The following is a 17,965-nucleotide window of genomic DNA, read 5'->3' as shown; positions in this document are numbered from 1 at the left end:
GCACGCCAGGCCTCCCTGTCCATCACCATCTCCCAGAGTTCACTCAGACTCATGTCCATCAAGTCTGTGATGCCATCCAGCCATCTCATCCTCGGTTGTTCCCTTCTCCTCCTGCCCCCAATCCCTCCCAGAATCAGAGTCTTTTCCAATGAGTCAACTGTTCACATGAGGTGGCCAAAGTACTGGAGTTTCAGCTTTAGCATCATTCCTTCCAAAGGAATCCCAGGGCTGATCTCCTTCAGAATGGACTGGTTGGATCTCCTTGCAGGCCAAGGGACTCTCAAGAGTCTTCTCCAACACCACAGTTCAAAAGCATCAATTCTTTGGCGCTCAGCCTTCTTCACAGTCCAACTCTCACATCCATACATGACAACTGGAAAAACCATAGCCTTGGCTAGGTGGACCTTTATTGGCAAAATAATGTCTCTGCTTTTTAATATGCTATCTAGGTTGGTCATAACTTTTATTCCAAGGAGTAAGTGTCTTTTAATTTCATGGCTGCAGTCACCCTCTGCAGTGATTTTGGAGCCCCCCAAAATAAAGTCTGACACTGTTTCCACTGTTTCCCCATCTATTTCCCATGAAGTGATGGGACCAGATGCCATGATCTTCGTTTTCTGAATGTTGAGCTTTAAGCCAACTTTTTCACTCTCCTCTTTCACTTGCATCAAGAGGCTTTTTAGTTCCTCTTCACTTTCTTCCATAAGGGTGGTGTCATCTGCATATCTGAGGTTATTGATATTTCTCCCGACAATCAGGAACTAGAAAAAAATTTTCCAGTTTCTAGACTAAATGGGTAGACAAGGCATGTTTTCTCAAATAATAACTAATCTTTAACAAGTTCTTTTTAATATGCCTTTGGAATTTCTCACATGGTGCTAACAAAAGGACCCAACTGCACAAACACATACATGCCACATCGTTCCCTAGTCAAACATTTAATAGTAAATTATGCCATAGCTTAGCATTTTTTATTTGTTGGCTGGTTACTGCTGACCTACTAAAGTCCATTCCTTATTTACAAATGAAATTATGATCTCCTCAAATGTTCTCTATCAGTAGTTCAGAGTATGAATGTTGAAACTGAACTGCCTATATTTAAATTCTCCTCTCACCACCTACAATATATGTGACTTTGGACAAATTACTTATCTCTCTGTTCCTTAGTTTTCACTTTAATAAAATGGGGATAATAATAGTGTTACATAGGGTTGTTGGAAAAGTTAGTTAACATATATAAAGTGCCTAAAATGGAGTCTGGTGTGCAGTAAGCCTTATATGCATGTGAGCTATGTATATACATACATATATAAATATGTAAGCATGTACAAATCAAAGCCACATTGAAGTATCACCTCACATCAGTCAGAAGGGCTATCATCAAAAAGGCAACAAATAGTAAATGCTGGAAAGAGTATGGAGAAAAGGGAACCCTCCTACACTGTTGGTGGGAATGTAAATTGTTGTAGCCACTATGTAAAACAGTATGAGGTTTTTCAGAAAAAGAAAAATAAAGCTATCATATGGTCTGACAATTACACTCCAGAGCATACATGTGGAAAAGACAAAAATTCTAATTTGAAAAGATACATGTACTCCAATGTTGATTGCAGCACTAGTTATAATCGTCAAGATGTGGAAACAACCTAAGTGTCCGTCAACATACGATTGGCTTAATAAGATGAAGTTATTGATATTTCTCCTGGCAATCATAATTCCAGCTTGTGCTTCATCCAGCCCAGCATTTCGCATGCTGTACTCTGCATATAAGTTAAATAAGCAGGGTGACAGTTACAGACTTGATGTACTCCTTTCCCAATTGGGAACCAATCCATTATCCCATGTCTGGATTGCTGTTGTCTGGATTGTTGTCTCACTGTTGCTTCTTGACCTGTATATAGATTTCTCAGGAGGCAGGTAAGGAGGTCTGGTATTCCTATCTGTTTAAGAATTTTCCATATTTTGTTATGATCCACATGGTCAAAGGATTTAGTGTAGTCAATTAAGCAGAAGTAGATGCTTTTCTGGAATTCTCTTGCTTTTTCTATGATCCAACAGATGTTGGGAATTTGATCTCTGGTTTTTCTTTGCCTTTTCTAAAGGTATCCAGCTTGAACATCTGCAAGTTCTCAGTTCACGTACTATTGAAGTCTAGCTTGGACAATTTTGAGCATTACTTTACTAGTGTGTGAGATGACTGCAATTGTGCAGTAGATTGAACATTTTTTGGCATTGCCTTTCTTTGGGATTGGAATGAAAACTGACCTTTTCCAGTCCTGTGGCTGCTGCTGAGTTTTCCAAACTTGTTGGCATATTGAATGCAGTACTTTCACAGCATCATCTTTTGGATTTGAAATAGCTCAACTGGAATTCCATCACCTCCACCGGCTTTGTTTGTTTGTGGTGATGCCCACTTGACTTTGCATTCCAGAATGTCTGGCTCTAGGTGACTAATCACACAATCTTGGTTATCTGGGATATGAAGATTTTTTATAAAGTTCTTCTGTGTATTCTTATCACCTCTTCTTAATATCTTCTGCTTCCGTTACATCCATACTGTTTCTGTCCTTAATTGTGTCCATCTTTGCATGAAATGTTCCCTTGGTATCTCTAATTTTCTTGAAGAGATCTCTAGTCTTTCCCATTCTATTGTTTTCCTCTATTTCTTTGCATTGATCACTTAGGAAGGCTTTCTTATCTCTCTTTGTTATTTTTTTAGAACTCTGCATTCAGATGGATATATCTTTCCTTTCCTCCTTTGCTTTTTGCTTCTCTTGTCAGCTATTTGTAAGGCCTCTTCAGACAACCATTTTGCCTTTTTGCATTTCTTTTTCTTGGGGATGGTTTTGGTTGCCACTTCCTGTACAATGTTATGAAACTCTGTCCCTAATTGTTCAGGTACTTGGTCCTTTGTCTTCACCTTCTTGAGATGGCCAACATATAGATGCACCTAGAAAGTATAATAGGAAGTGAAGTAAGTCAGAGAGAGAAAGAAAAATTTATGATATCACTTGTATCCTTATATCCTTGGAAAGAAAGCTATGAAAAACCTGGACAGTGTATTAAAAAGCAAAGACATCACTTTGCCAACAAAGATCCATATAGTCAAAGCTATGGTTTTTCCAGTAGTCATGTACAGATGTGAGAGTTGGACCATAAAGAAGGCTGAGCACTGAAGAATTGATGCTTTCAAAGTATGGTGCTAGAGAAGACCCTGATAGTCTCTTGGACAGCAAGGAGATCAAACCAGTCAATCCTAAAGGACATCAACCCTGAATATTCATTGGAAGGACTGATGCTGAAGCTGCAGTTCCAATACTTTGGCCACCTGATGAGAAGAGACAACTCATTGGAAAAGATCCTGATGCTGGGAAAGATTGAAGGCAGAAAGAAGAAGGCAACAGAGAATATGATGGCTGGATGGTATCACTGATTCAATGGACATGAACTTGGGCAAACTCCAGGAGATGGTGAGTGACAGGGAGACCTGGCATGCTGCAGTCCATGGGGTCATGAAGAGCTGGACATGACTGGGTGACTGAAGAATAACAGCAATCACTTATATGTCGAATCTAAAAAATAATACAAAGCAAACTATACACAAAATAGAAACAGACTCACAGACACAGAAAATAAACTTATGGTTATCAAAGAGGAAAGGGAAGAGACAGGGATAAATTTGGAGGATGGGACTAACAGATACAAACTACTATACGTAAAACACACAAACAACAAGGATTTACTGTATAGCTCAGGGAACTGTATTCAATATCATGTAGTAACCTATAGTGGAAAATAATCTGAAAGAATAAAAGATATATGTGGCCAAATCACTTTTCTGTATACCTGAAACTAACACAATATTATAAATCAACTCTATTTCGATTAGAAAACATATAAGCATTTCTGTATTTAAATGTATAAAATGTAAGCATATATGATCATTGCTAGTTCCCTTTATATTTATATTTGTTTATACATATGAAGAATGTGAGCAAATGTTAAATTATAACACTGTAATTGTTATGCTTAATAATAAAATGATCAATATTGAAAATAATATCAATACTTAGTAAGAGAGACAAGGATGGAAATTAGAAGCTTTGCAATAATGCATTAGAAAAAAGATAAATTGAAATATGTCCAGAAATACGTCCAGTATTGGCCCTATTAACCACAACATGGTTTACATTTCTTATCAAAACTGTAGTGTTTCTGAGTCAGCTCTAGAGCCATCTGAATCACTTAACATGCATGTAACCTCAGGCGGCAGCATAAGCTGATGGCATGTCTTGCTTTGTTCACTTAGAAATGTTTTAAAATTTCATTGGTTTAGGTGAAATTTGCCATCTTTAGCAGGTCCTTCTCTCTTAACGTTTGTCTAGATTAAGTGAGACTATAGACTTGTAGAAAAGTAGGTGTTTTTCTTAGCAGCTTTGGGTTCACTATGCAAAGTGAGTAAGAAGTCAAGCTGGTATTTCACATGCATTTGGCCACTAATGATTGAAGCAAGTTTCATATTTTATATCTAATTTGTTGTGGTGAAAGGCCTGATTCCAAATACAAATATAACCACAGAACCACTGTTAAAAAAATGCCTGATTTTTTATGATATTTTGTTTCTACGAAAGATAGCTGTTATTATTTGGGAAATGTTCATTTTTTAAATTAATTTTTTAAAAAATATACTGCAGCCAGGGAAAAAGCTATTTACTTTATTGGTCAACCTTAGTTATTATTTATATTTTTTTCTGGCTATTTATTCTCCCTCTGGGGATAATATTTCATTAGAAAATTCTCATTTATTTCTCCCTTTATCTCCCGAGGCTCTTTACAGGGAACACAATAATACAAAGCTTGACAAACATAAAACTCTTCTCCTGATGATACATTTTGTCATATTCCTTTTATTATACAGTACTGTAGCAGTGTAGAATTACCCCATCATAATTGTTGAAAACTAAATGAATGATAACACAATTAACTATGTGTTAAATATCCATATCCATGTTCATGCAATAAAAAAAGCTGTTTCATGCTCATGACACAATTGACATGTCATGAATATGCCAGATTCTTTCTTCACAAAATGCTTAGGATATATTTGTTCTATTTTAAAGAATTGAATGATACAATTAATCTCATTTCATCATCTTACTATCTTTGAGTATGCAATGAGTACTTTTATACAAAATTTGTTCACTGCATGCATGCTAAGTTGCTTCAGTCATGTCTGACTCTTTGCAACTCACTAGACTATAACCTGCCAGGGTTTCTGTGACATGGGAAGCCCATTTGTCCACTAGTACTAGCCAAAAGGAATGCCTTAGCTTTTCTGTTTGACACACTTCTTAATTTTAAATAAAACAGATTAGAAAACGATTGGATCTGAGCTCTAAAGTTACTCAGAATATATTTATATAAAATTTCACAATTTCATGAGTGAACATCCCTGTTTTTAGAAAATAGTGCTTTCTTCCTGGTCCACTCATTAGAATAAGGGTAGTAACATGCACAAATCCAAGAACTATGACTCAGAATAAAATTCATTAGCTATAAAATTAGAGCAATAGGAATTTTTAGAACCTGTTTCTTTAAAGATGTTTCCTCCCAGACCAAACACACAAACTCCTGATGTCAAAACCAGTGGTCCAGACTAGAGAATCCGTATTCTTTTTTTCTGTTCCTAAATCACTTTTTACACAAACTGACAACTAGAGTTGTTAAAGACTTGTGTATATATATTGAAAACTAGACCTGTTTTTAAAAGTCTATGATTTTAAATCTGTTAATCACACTTTGGGATTAAAATTTTAAATGGTGAGTGCAACATTCACATATACAACTTTAGATGTTACTTTGACAATAAAGGCAAAGTGATACCTTCTGACCACTAGTCTCCATATTGATTAACCCTACCATTGTCTGAGTTAAACTTTGCATACACATTAATACTGAAATCCTTAGTTTCATTTGTGTAGCTATAACGACTTTACATTCCCATAATTAACCCATTACCAAAAATTGAAGAGAGGTTGTTCTGAGTTTATTCCTTGAGAAACTCCTGAGTGATGACAAGCATGAACATCCTGCATATAAGCAGACTAAAAATAAGATTTCTTGATAAAGCCTCCATGCTTCCTGCTGCTTTTCACCACCAAATCATTCTCTAGAATAAGTCCTTCAGTTCAGCTGTACTTCTCATTATATTTTTGTTCTCCAAAATCACAGCTCTTTAGTTGGAGGCTGAGAAAGTTGGTGGGTGGAAATGTTGTGTATGTAAGTGAACACATCCTGTTCAGCTCATTCTCCATAGACAAGGCTCCAACAACACACTGCATCATTCATCTCTCCATTCATCAAACATCCAGTGAATACATAATATTTGAATTTCTGTGCTGGGATTGCAAAGACCAAAAAAGAAGAAGAAAAAAAGTAGTGTGAGGAATTTTCCCCATGAAAAGTCTGAATACTGGTATAGGAAATATAATTACAAAAATAGAATGAGAACTTCGAACAAGCATGTGGTTCTGAAATTACAAAATGACCTAAATGTAGCACAAATTAGGACCATGACAAGGGCTGATCACTCACTAAATATCAGTCAAATGAACAAACATATCATGACACTCTTCTGGGATGCAAGCCAATATATAAGACATTAAACAGAAAAAAAATAAGATTTTTATTTTGCAGCGAAGGAGACAGAAAATATTCATTTTCTGGCGATATAGTATATACCAAGAATACTAAAGAAAATGATTTGAAAACCCTTAGAAAGCAGAAAATAACTCAATAAATGGATCAGGTGTGTGAAAATCATGAAAAACAATAGCTTTTCATTAAATAATTATCACTTAGCAGGTATAATGAAAGAAAAGTATTTCATTCCAAATAGCAACAAAATACTATCACGAGATATATTCTGATAAGACATATCATGATGCACATTAAGAAAACTGAAAAGAATTACTAGAAAACAAGAAAAGTTCTCATGGGTAAAGGCATAAAACTTTTTGTGAGTATAATCATGTCAGTTCTTCCCAAATTAACTCATATACTTCTTATAACTAAGTGAAAATAATTGTAAGATCATTTAAAAACTTTAAAATAAACATTTGAATATTTATTTTGAATGGTTAAAAAGAGAAAACTGAGAGAAACTAAATGTTTTTTCATGCTTCCTTTTTATTTTAAGCATGGAAAAGGTGGACTGGGATCTTGCCCTAATAATGAATAAATTTTAAAAATATATTATAAAACTAGAAATAGTGCTATTCATTGCCATAGGAACTGGTAGATAAACTAATTAGACCATAGTGTGTGTGTGTGTATATATGTGTGTGTGTGTGAGTCAGTCAGTTGTGTCAACTCTTTACGACCCCATTGACTGTAGCCCTCCAGGCTCTTCTGTCCATGGAACTCTCCAGGTAAGAATACTAGAGTGGGCTGCCATTCCCTTCTCCAGGGCATCTTCCTGACCCAGGGATCAAAGCCAGGTCTCCTGCATTGCAGGCAGACTCTTTACCATCTGAGACACCAGGAAGCTCCACATATATGTATGCTGTTGTTCTTGCGCTCAGTCATGTCTGACTCTTTGCGATGCCATGGACCGTAGCCTGCCGGGCTCCTCCATCCATGAGATTCTCCAGGCAAGAATACTGGAGTAGGTTGCCAAGCCCTCCTCCAGGGAATCTTTCCAACCCAGGGATCAAACCCAGGTCTCCCTACTGCAGGCAGATTCTTTACCATCTGAGCCATCAGGGAAGCCAGCTATAAATATACAAAATATTATATATGACAATTTATACATATATATATGTAGTTTGGATTGATGAATTCTTCAATAAATGGTGCTGAGAAACAGCCTTTACTATGAGAGGATGTGTTAGTTTAAACCTTCTCATTTCATCATATAACAAAATAAAACCCAAGTGAATCAAAAAGTTAAGTAAAGAAAATTCTAAATTATACTAGAAGAAAATTTAACTGAAAACTTAATATCTTAGGATGAGGGTAGAATATATGAGGATATATATGCCGTGGGAGAAAATGTAAATGAAAAGATTGATAGATTTCAGAAGTAAAACATTTTGAAGCTTTTCTGTAAGAAGAAATTCAGAAGAGCAGATGAGAAATTAGGACAATATAATAAACTAAGTTAAACAAGAAGTTAATATGCCTTTTCTAGAGAGATGTTTAGAGATAAATGAAATACAAATTTAGCTCTAACAGAAACACTGGAAATGATCCAGACAATTCATACATGAAAACATACAAAGGCAGGAGGGGAAGGAGACAGAGGGATGAACAGAGAGTGTAGCACTGACGGGCAGATACATGTGTGAGGCCGACAGCTAGCAGGGATCTGCTGTCCAGCACAGGGTGCCCAGCCCAGTGCCCTGTGAGGGCCTAGAGAGGTGCAGTGTGGGGGAGCGCGGTGGGGAAGACTCGAGAGAGAGGGGAGATATGTACAGCAGTATATATGTGTGTGTGTATGGCTACTTCATGTTTTCTCCAATTAAAATAAAATATACAAACTGCCAATAAATGTAATGGGAGGGGGGTTCATGATTGGGAACTCATGCACACCTGTGGTGGATTTATGTCAGTGTACGGCAAAACCAATACAGTACTGTAAAGTAAAATAAAGTAAAAATAAAAATTAAAAAAAAATCAAACTCACTATTAATAAAAAGAATGCAATAAAATATAAGCTGTTATAAATTTTAAAAACTGCAGAAATACCCAGTAGTGCTGAATATGATTAGAAAGGCTGTTACATAAATTGCTAGTCAAAGTCTAAAATACATCTCTTGGAAAGCAATTTTTAAGAAAACACATTTACCTTTATTTATATACATTTATCTTTGCATGATTTAAAGAGAAAAATTATAAACAACCTAAATATTCAATTATAAGGGAATGGTGTATCCCTTTTGCTGCATCTGTTGATGGAATATTATATCACTGGTGAAAATTCAGCTTTTAAAAAATATTTATTATTATTTTTTAATACAGAAGTAATACCACTTTGTGGAAAATCTGAAAATAGTTTTAAAAAACACCTAATAAACAAACAAACAGATTACTGATACCCTAACCATACGGAGAAAATTTTTTTTTCTGTTTAAATTGAAATATGCTGCTGCTGCTGCTGCTAAGTCACTTCAGTCGTGTCCGACTCTGTGCGACCCCATAGACAGCAGCCCACCAGGCTCCCCCATCCCTGGGATTCTCCAGGCAAGAACACTGGAGTGGGTTGCCATTTCCTTCTCCAATGCATGAAAGTGAAAAGTGAAAGGCAAGTCACTCAGTCGTGTCCAACTCTTTGCAACCCCATGGACTGCAGCCCACCAGGCTCCTCCGTCCATGGGACTTTCCAGGCAAGAGTGCTGGAGTGGGGTGCCATTGCCTTCTCCGAAATTGAAGTATAGTTGACATACAATATTGTATTGGCTTCAGGTATACAATACAGTGATTTATATCTATTAGGAATTGATCATCATGGTAAGTCTAATAACCCTCTATCACCATATGAAGTTATTAAAATATTATTGACTATATTCCCAGTGCTGTGCATTATATCCCCATGACTTATTTATTGTATAACTGGAAGTTTGTACCTCTTGATCCCATCATCTGTTTCCTTCAGCTCTTCCTACCCACTGCTCCCTGCCCCAAGAAGACTTTTTCAGGTCTAATTTTTTCCTATCTTTAAAGTTAAGATTAACTATAGATTTAATGCTCAACCTATCACTTTGTATAAATTTATCCTGGAGATTATATCTGAGTGTTATGTATGGTAAAGAGAGGAAGAGAAAAAATAGAGCTAGAGGGAATGAGAGAGCTAGAGGGTGACAGAGAAAGAGGGAATAAGAATTCCTTGGTTAAAAAAAGACTTGGATTAAGGCAGACCCTATTTTTGCCTGGCTGTTTTTTGATTTACTACAGCTTTCTGTAGACAGTGATTGGAATAAGAGCATACATGTGCATTGGATTATTTGTGAAGATGGCTATCCCAAATTCCTTCTATCCCTGTACACGTACACCTCTCCTTCCAACTAGAGGTCGAATTTGTTTTCTGCTGCCCTTGAATCTGAGCTGGCCCCACCAGTGGCCCCATCAGTGGCTTTGACCTGTAAATGGTGACAGTGGCGTTGGTTGACTTCTGGGCATATATCTGAAGAGACTTTGCATCTTCTGTTTTTTCACTGTCTTAGAAACCAGGCATCATGTAAAGAATTTTAACTATCTGGCTAGGAAAAGTTCATGGGGAGATAGAGAATGGCCTTGGAGGATGTGAAATCATAAAAGAAAGGAGAGAGACCTAGTCAATTCCCAGTCATTCTCAGTGCCCAGTTGAGTGCCAGGTTTGTGTGTGAAGCATTTTGGATCCTCCAACCACAAGTGAGCTGACCCTGCTAACATCACCTGGAGCAGAGACTAGCTGCCCCTAGTGCAACTGATCCAAACCTATACAAAGGCAGGGTTGTCAGCCATTTCACTGTTGTTCTAAACCATAAAGTATTGGGATAATTTGTTATGTACTACTGAATTAGCTGAAATACTATATGTACTAGATTGGGCTAATGAAAAGAGGGGCTTCTAAGGCACAGGGCCAAGGGTATGATCCTTCCTCCCCTTTTTTCTTTTTTTTCCTTCCTGAAATATGACAGTTACAGAGGCAGCAGCTACCATATGATAACAAGGTGATGAGAGTCAGGAGGAAGCCTTTTATGCTAAGTATAGCAAGAAGAAAGATGGAAAGCTTGCTGATGGCATTTTTGAACGATTATAACTGGCTTACATCTGCCTACCTCTAGAATTCTTGTAGAGGAATAAGCGCTTGTGTGTTTAAATGTTAAAGATATCTGTTAGGTTTGTTGTCCCTTCCAGCCAAATGTAATTTAAACCAACTTAGAAATCAAGAAAGGCCTATTTACCTATTATCTATCTATCTATGTATCTATCTATCATCTCTCTCTTTATCTAGCCATGCATCATCTATCAAAATGAATAAGTGAACAAAAATGAGATGTAATACATCAAAATCCACTTTCACTTTTTATGATTAGTGGTCCATTACCTTAATCACAAATAACTTCACTGAGTTTTGCTTTCTTCAGTTATAAATAAGGGTAAGCAGTGTAGTTACTATGCAGTGTTGTTGGGAGGTAGAGAAAATATATGTCAGTTCTTAGATTTGTGTTCATACTTGTAAGCAATGAATAAATGCTAGCTTATAATTGTTTTATAAAGTTTTCATTTTCATTTGTCTACTTTGCTTCTTCCATTTTCTAAAATAATTAATCTTATAATCAGAAAACAGAGAAGAGCAAATAATTTTGCTGAAAACTCTCTAGATGGTACTTATATTGTTAGATGTTATGGAAAAACCTGAACAAACTTTTTGGCCAACCCAATACAATATTGTATACTGTATAAGGTAACACCACCTTACCTGGCTCCTGAGAAACCTATATGCAGGTCAAGAAGCAACAGTTAGAACCAGACCTGGAAAAACAGACTGGTTCCAAATTGGGAAAGGAGTATGTCAAGGCTGTATATTGTCACCCTGCTTATTTAACTTATATGCAGGGAACATCATGCAAAATGCCAGGGTAGATGAAGTAAAAGCTGGCATCAAGTTTGCTGGGAGAAACATCAATAACCTCAGACATGCAGATGACACCACCCTTATGGCAGAAAGTGAAGAACTAAAGAGCCTCTTGATGAACGTGAAAGAGGAGAGTGAAAAAGTTGGCTTAAAGCTCAACATTCAGAAAACGAAGATCATGGCATCCGGTCCCATCACTTCATGGCAAATAGATGGGAAAACAATGGAAACAGTGAGAGACTTTATTTTTGGGGTTCCAAAATCACTGCAGATGGTGACTGCAGCCATGAAATTAAAAGACTCTTGCTCCTTGAAAGAAAAGCTATGACCAACCTAGACAGCATATTAAAAAGCAAAGACATAAGAGAACAAGATGGTGGAAGAGTAGGTGGACATGGAATACATCTCTTTCAATGGATACATCAGGAACACATCTTCAGACACAGAAGTGCCTGCAGAACACCAGCTGAGAGCGGATAGGAGTACCTGACTAGTGGAAAAGAATATATAGAACCAAGCCAACCTGGGTAGGATGAAGGCACTAGGGGGAAAAGCAGGCGTGTTGGTAGGACTGGACCTGCCCCCAGGGGTGGGGGAGCTGAATCAGGAGCCGATCCCCACAGCGGGGCAATTGTCTGAGTCAGAGGGGAAGCATTTAAGGCTGAGGGTGAAAGAGCTTCCCTGTGAGAGCCTAAATGGAACGAGAATGAGACAGTCCTTACCGCAGCCATACATACCCCAGACAGGGACACAAGTCCCCTGGAAGGCACAGCGGCTGGGAGCTGGAGTTTAGGGATTGTGGGGCAATCCCAGGGCAAGAGCTGCTGTTGACTGTGGAGAAACGGATCAGGTAATGTGAGGGAGGAGATTGTAGTGGGAATGCCAGGGGAGGAAAGCCAGGCAGCCACAGAAGCAAGGTGATACTGCTGAGTCATGCAAAGAGGGTGGAGCCATCACCATAACCTCTCTTTCACCACAGGCCAGCATCCGCAGCTGAACAAAAGAGAGATCAGCCCATCAAATGCCTAACACACTGAACTACAGAATAGGACCCCACCCAGGGTGCCCCTTTAAATGCCTGACATGAGATCTACAGAGTAGGACCCCAGCCAGGGGGGCCCCTCTATGTGCCTGATGCACCGAACAACAGAGAAGGACCCCAGGCAAGGGAGCCCTCTAAGTGCCTCAATGGGTGGAGCTACAGAGAAAGATTGGCCAAAGAGGCCTTCTGATCACCAGCTACATGAGGCTTGAAAAAAGACTCTGATAGGACCATAACTCCTGTAGTGGAGGCAGACCGTGTTGCTGCAAACTTGGTGCCTCCAGGGTCCTTGCAAGCCAAGCAGCTGTGCCACGTTCACGCTCAGCTCTCACTGGGGCAGAGCTACCACAGGAAAAAAAAATCTTGCATCTATGCATGCAGGGTTGCTTCGGTAGTGTCTGACCCTTTGCGACCTTGTAGGCTTCTCTGTCAGGGAGGGGGGTTCTCCTGGCAAGAATACTGGAGCATATTGGCCAGCACTGGCTGCCATACCCTTCTAGAGCACTATATTTCCTGCTGCCCTGGCTGCCAACTCCCCTGAGTACCTGGTGCTACCAGAACCTCTGCGACCCAAGCAGCTGCACCACCTCCACACCTGGCCCTCACAAGAGCAAACCCAAGTCCTCCAGGGCAGCCTCAGGAGCAAACCCAAGTGAATGACCCACATGCAGAGGTGGAAATAAAACCACAATTGAAACCCAGGGACAGTGTGACTAAGAAAGAAGACCCCAAAACTTCCCACCAGCTGTACAAGCTGAAGATTGAATCCACACAATCAACTAGGCAGACTCTGTATCTATGGAATATATAAAAGGTCATTGCAAGCTCCCACAAAAGAAAATGCAGTAGTTCTGATAGCTGTGGACGTTGGAGGCAAGAACACACAGGAGTAGGACCAGATCAGAATATGAGCTGCCCCCACAGCAGGTTCAGAGACCAGGAAAGTGTTGGAGGGCATCCTAGGGAGGTGAGGTGGACTGTGACTCCCAGCGAGGGAGAGGACTCTGACAGCAGTGACTCAAGACAAACATTTATTATTCTTATGTTTTGACTTGTTCTATAGATTCTTTTGCATTTTTTTTCTTTTCTTTCCTCCTCCTCCCCCCCCACCCCACCCTGTTGTAGTGTTGATTTTATTGGCATTCAGTTCAGTCGCTCAGTCAGGTCTGATTCTTTGTGACCCCATGGACTGCAGCACACCAGGCCTCCCTGTCCATCACCAACTCTCAGAGTTCACCCAGATTCATGTCCATTGAGTCGGTGATGCCATCCAACCATCTCATCCTCTGACGGCCCCTTCTCCTCCCACCTTCAATCTTTCCCAGCATCAGGGTCTTTTCAAATGGGTCAGTTCTTTGCATCGGGTGGCCAAAGTATTGGAGTTTCAGCTTCAGCATCAGGCCTTCCAATGAATATTCAGGACTGATCTCCTTTAGGATGGACTGGTTGGATCTTCTTGCCATCCAAGGAAAGCTCAACAATATTCTCCAACACCACAATTCTTCATCCATTCTTCAGCACTCAGCTTTCTTTATAGTCCAACTCTAACATCCTTACATGACTACTGGAAAAACCATAGCTTTGATTAGACAGACCTTTGTTGGAAAAGTAGTGTCTCTGCATTTTAATATGCTGTCTAGGTTGGTCATAATTTTTCTTCCATGGAAGAGGTGTCTTTTAATTTCATGGCTGCAGTCACCAACAGCAGTGATTTTGGAGCCCCCCAAAATAGTCTGTCGCTGTTTCCACTGTTTTCCCATCTATTTGCCATGAAGTGATGGGACACGAAGCCATGATTTTAATTTTCTGAATGTTGAGTTTTAGGCCAATTTTTTCACTCTTCTCTTTCACTTTCATCAAGAGGTTCTTTAGTTCCTCTTCACTTTCTGCCATAAGGGTGGTGTCATCTGCGTATCTGAGGTTATTGATATTTTTCCGGGAAACCTTGATTCTAGCTTGTGCTTCATTCAGCCCGGCATTTCGCATGATGTTCTTTGCATAGAAGTTAAATATGCAAGGTGACAATACACAGCCTTGACATACTCCTTTCCCGATTTGGAACCAGTCTGTTGTTCCATGTCTAGTTCTAACTGTTGCTTCTTGAGTTGCATATAGATTTCACAGGAGGCAGGTAAGGTGGTCTGGTATGCCCATCTCTTGCAGAATTTTTCACAGTTTGTTGTAATCCACATAGTTAAATGCTTTGGCATAGTCAATAAAACAGAGGTAGGTGTTTTTCTGATACTTTCTTGCTTTTTTGATGATCCAGTGGGTGTTGGCAATTTGATCTGGTTCCTCTGCCTTTTCTAAAACCAGCTTGAACATCAGGAAGTTCACAGTTCACATATTGTTGAAGCCTGGCTTGGAGAATTTTGAGCATTACTTTGCTAGCATGTGAGATGAGTGCAAATTGTGCGGTAGTTTGAGCGTTCTTTGGCATTGCCTTTCTTTGGGATTGGAATAAAAATGGACCTTTTCCAGTCCTGTGGCCACTGCTGAGTTTTCCAAATTTGCTGGCATATTGAGTGCAGTATCTTTCAGGATTTGAAATAGCTCAACTGGAATTCCATCACCTCCACTAGCTTTGTTCATAGTGATGCTTCCTAAGGGCCACTATGAAATCTAATTAAGCTTTTGAGTTTTTTCCCTCAGTCACATTTTTTATTGTTATTGTAAACCTCTACCTCTAAGTTGGGCTTTTGCAATTGTATGGAGGTTTATTTTTTTCTTTAAAAATTTTTTGAAACCTATTATTATTTTTCTACATTTATTCCTTTGATTGCCTCTCCTACTGTTCCTTTACCCTTGCAGTTAATCTATAATGTATATATAAATCTTCTTCATCTACCTCAATTTGACTTTGCATACCTATTCTTTTTCTTTCCTTTCCTCTCAACATATTTGTTAGTTTTATTTTCATTGTTTTATCCCCCAATTGGCACCTTACTTTAGTTTTGTTTTCCAGTTTGTGCTTTAGTTAGTTTTGTTGTGGTAGATATAATTTTGGTTTCCTTCATTCAGCAGATCAATCTATTGTACTTTATTTTTGTTGGACTGCTTTGATTTTGCTTTTGGGTATATATGTATATGTGTATATTCAGTCACACTTTTTATTGTTATAAACCTCTATGTCTATGTTGGGCTCTTGCAGTTCTGTGGAGTTTTCCTTTTTTTTCTTTTTCCATTTTTTCTTTCTCTTTTTTAAAAAATAAATTTAATGTTTAATTTTTAAAAACTGATTATATTTTTCTACATTTATTCCTTTGTTTGCTCTTCCTACTGTTCATTTCCCCTTACAGTTAATCTCTAATGCATATAAATCTTCTTCATCTACCTCTGTTTAACTTTGCATATTTATTCTTTCTTTTTTTTCTTTCCTTTCCTCTCAACATATTTGTTGGTTTTGTTTTCATTGCTTTATTCCCCACTTGGCACCTAGGTCTAGTTTTGTTTTCCAGTTTGTGCTTCAGTCAGTTTTGTTTTTAACTGGTCAATATAATTTTTGATTTCCTTTGTTCCCTGGGTCAATCTACTGCACTTTATTTTTGTTGGACTGTTTGACTTTGCTCATGGGTGTATATGTATATGTGTATATTCCATTATTTTAGTTATTATTTGCCTGACTTTGTAGTTGCCATTTGTCTGGGGTTCATCTTTGGTTTCTTGTTTTTGGATATTCATTTTAATCTCAATGCCATAACAAACCACTTGTGGAATGTTTGTTCCTGACCAGGGATCAAGCTCTGAGCCTTTGGGGTGGGAGTATTGACTCCAAGACCCTAGACTACCAGAGAACTAACCCTAGGTTGTATCAGATAGTGAGAACTCACACAAAGGAAACCACTTGAATACAAGACCTGGCATCACCCAACCACCACTAGCACCCTGTGCAGGACACCTCATCTAAACAACAAACAAAACAAAAATACAAACCCAATTTTCAGCAGACAGAATTACCACCTCACTCAGCCTTGCCCATAAGAGGAAAAACAAACACACAAACAAAAACTCAGCACAAATCCCACCCTATATGAAGCTTACACAAACCACTGGACTAACCTTAGGAGGGCAGAAACAAAAAGGAAGAAAGCTTTCAACCTTGAAGACTGGGAAATGGAGACTTCAAACATAGTAAGTTTAAAAAAAAATGAAAAGGCAGAGAAGTACTACACAAATGAAGGAACAAACTAGAAACACAGAAATCCAAATAAATGAAGAGGACATAGGTAAACTACCTGAAAAAGAAATCAGAATAATGATAGTAAAGATGATCAAAAACCTTGAAAACAAAATGAAGAAAATTTAAGAATCAATTAACAAAGACCTAGAAGAATTAAAGAATAAACATACAGAGACAAACAACCGAATTACTAAAATTAAAAATACTCTAGAAGGAATCAATAGCAGAATATCTGAAGCAGAAGAACGAATCAGTAAGCTGGAAGATAAAATGGTGGAAATAGCTTCTGAATAGTAGAATAAAGTAAAAAGAATGAAAAGGACTGAGGATAGTCTCAGAGACCTCTAGGACAATATCAAATACACCAATATTTTAATTATAGGGGTCCCAGAAGAAGAAGAGAAAAAGAAAGGGTATGAGAAAATTTTCAAAGAGATTATAGTTGAAAATTTTCCCAACATGGAAAAGAAAATAGCGAATCAAGTGCAAGAGGCACAAAGAGTCTCATACAGGATAAACCCAAGGAGAAACAAGCCAAGACACATAATAATCAAACTAACAAAGACTAAATGCAAAGAAAATATATTAAAAGCAGCAAGGGAGAAGCAACAAGTAACATACAACCAAAGTCCCATTAGCTCAACAGCTGATCTTTCAGCAGAAACTCTGCAGGCCAGAAGTGAATGGCAGGATATATTTTAAGTATTGAAAGGGAGAAATCTACAATCAAGATTATTGTACCCAGTAAGGATCTCATTCAAAATTAATGGAGAAATGAAAAGCTTTTCAGACAAGCAAAAGTTAAGAGAATTCAGTACCAGAAAATAATCTTTACAACAAATGTTAAAGGGACTTATATAGTCAAGAAATACAAAAGAAGAAAAAAGATCTACAAAATAAAACTCCAACAATTAAGAACATGGCAGTAGGAACATATATATCAATAATAACTTTAAATGTAAATGGATTAAATGCTCCAACCAAAAGACTCAGACTGGTTGAATGGATAAAAAAACAAGACCCATATATATGCTGTCTACATGAAACCCACTTTAGACCTCAAGACACATATAGACTGAAAGTGAGAGGATGGAAAAATATATTATGTGCAAATGGGAAGCAA

General features: G+C 38.1%; 1 long non-coding RNA gene across 1 annotated transcript in view; it reads right to left on the bottom strand.

Annotated features, from left to right (window-relative positions):
* LOC108636202 overlaps positions 2,847-17,965 on the bottom strand; it is a 120,998-nt gene continuing 105,879 nt past the window's right edge. Inside the window, exon 3 of the long non-coding RNA XR_001918168.1 lies at positions 2,847-2,950. This is a non-coding gene — a long non-coding RNA (uncharacterized LOC108636202). The remainder of the gene's footprint in view (positions 2,951-17,965) is intronic.

The sequence above is a fragment of the Capra hircus genome, chromosome 6 (assembly GCF_001704415.2).
Source record: "Capra hircus breed San Clemente chromosome 6, ASM170441v1, whole genome shotgun sequence".
NCBI classification, from domain to species: Eukaryota; Metazoa; Chordata; class Mammalia; order Artiodactyla; family Bovidae; genus Capra; species Capra hircus.
The sequence above is the reverse complement of the archived record's forward strand: the minus strand, read 5'-3'. Positions and strand labels throughout refer to the sequence as shown.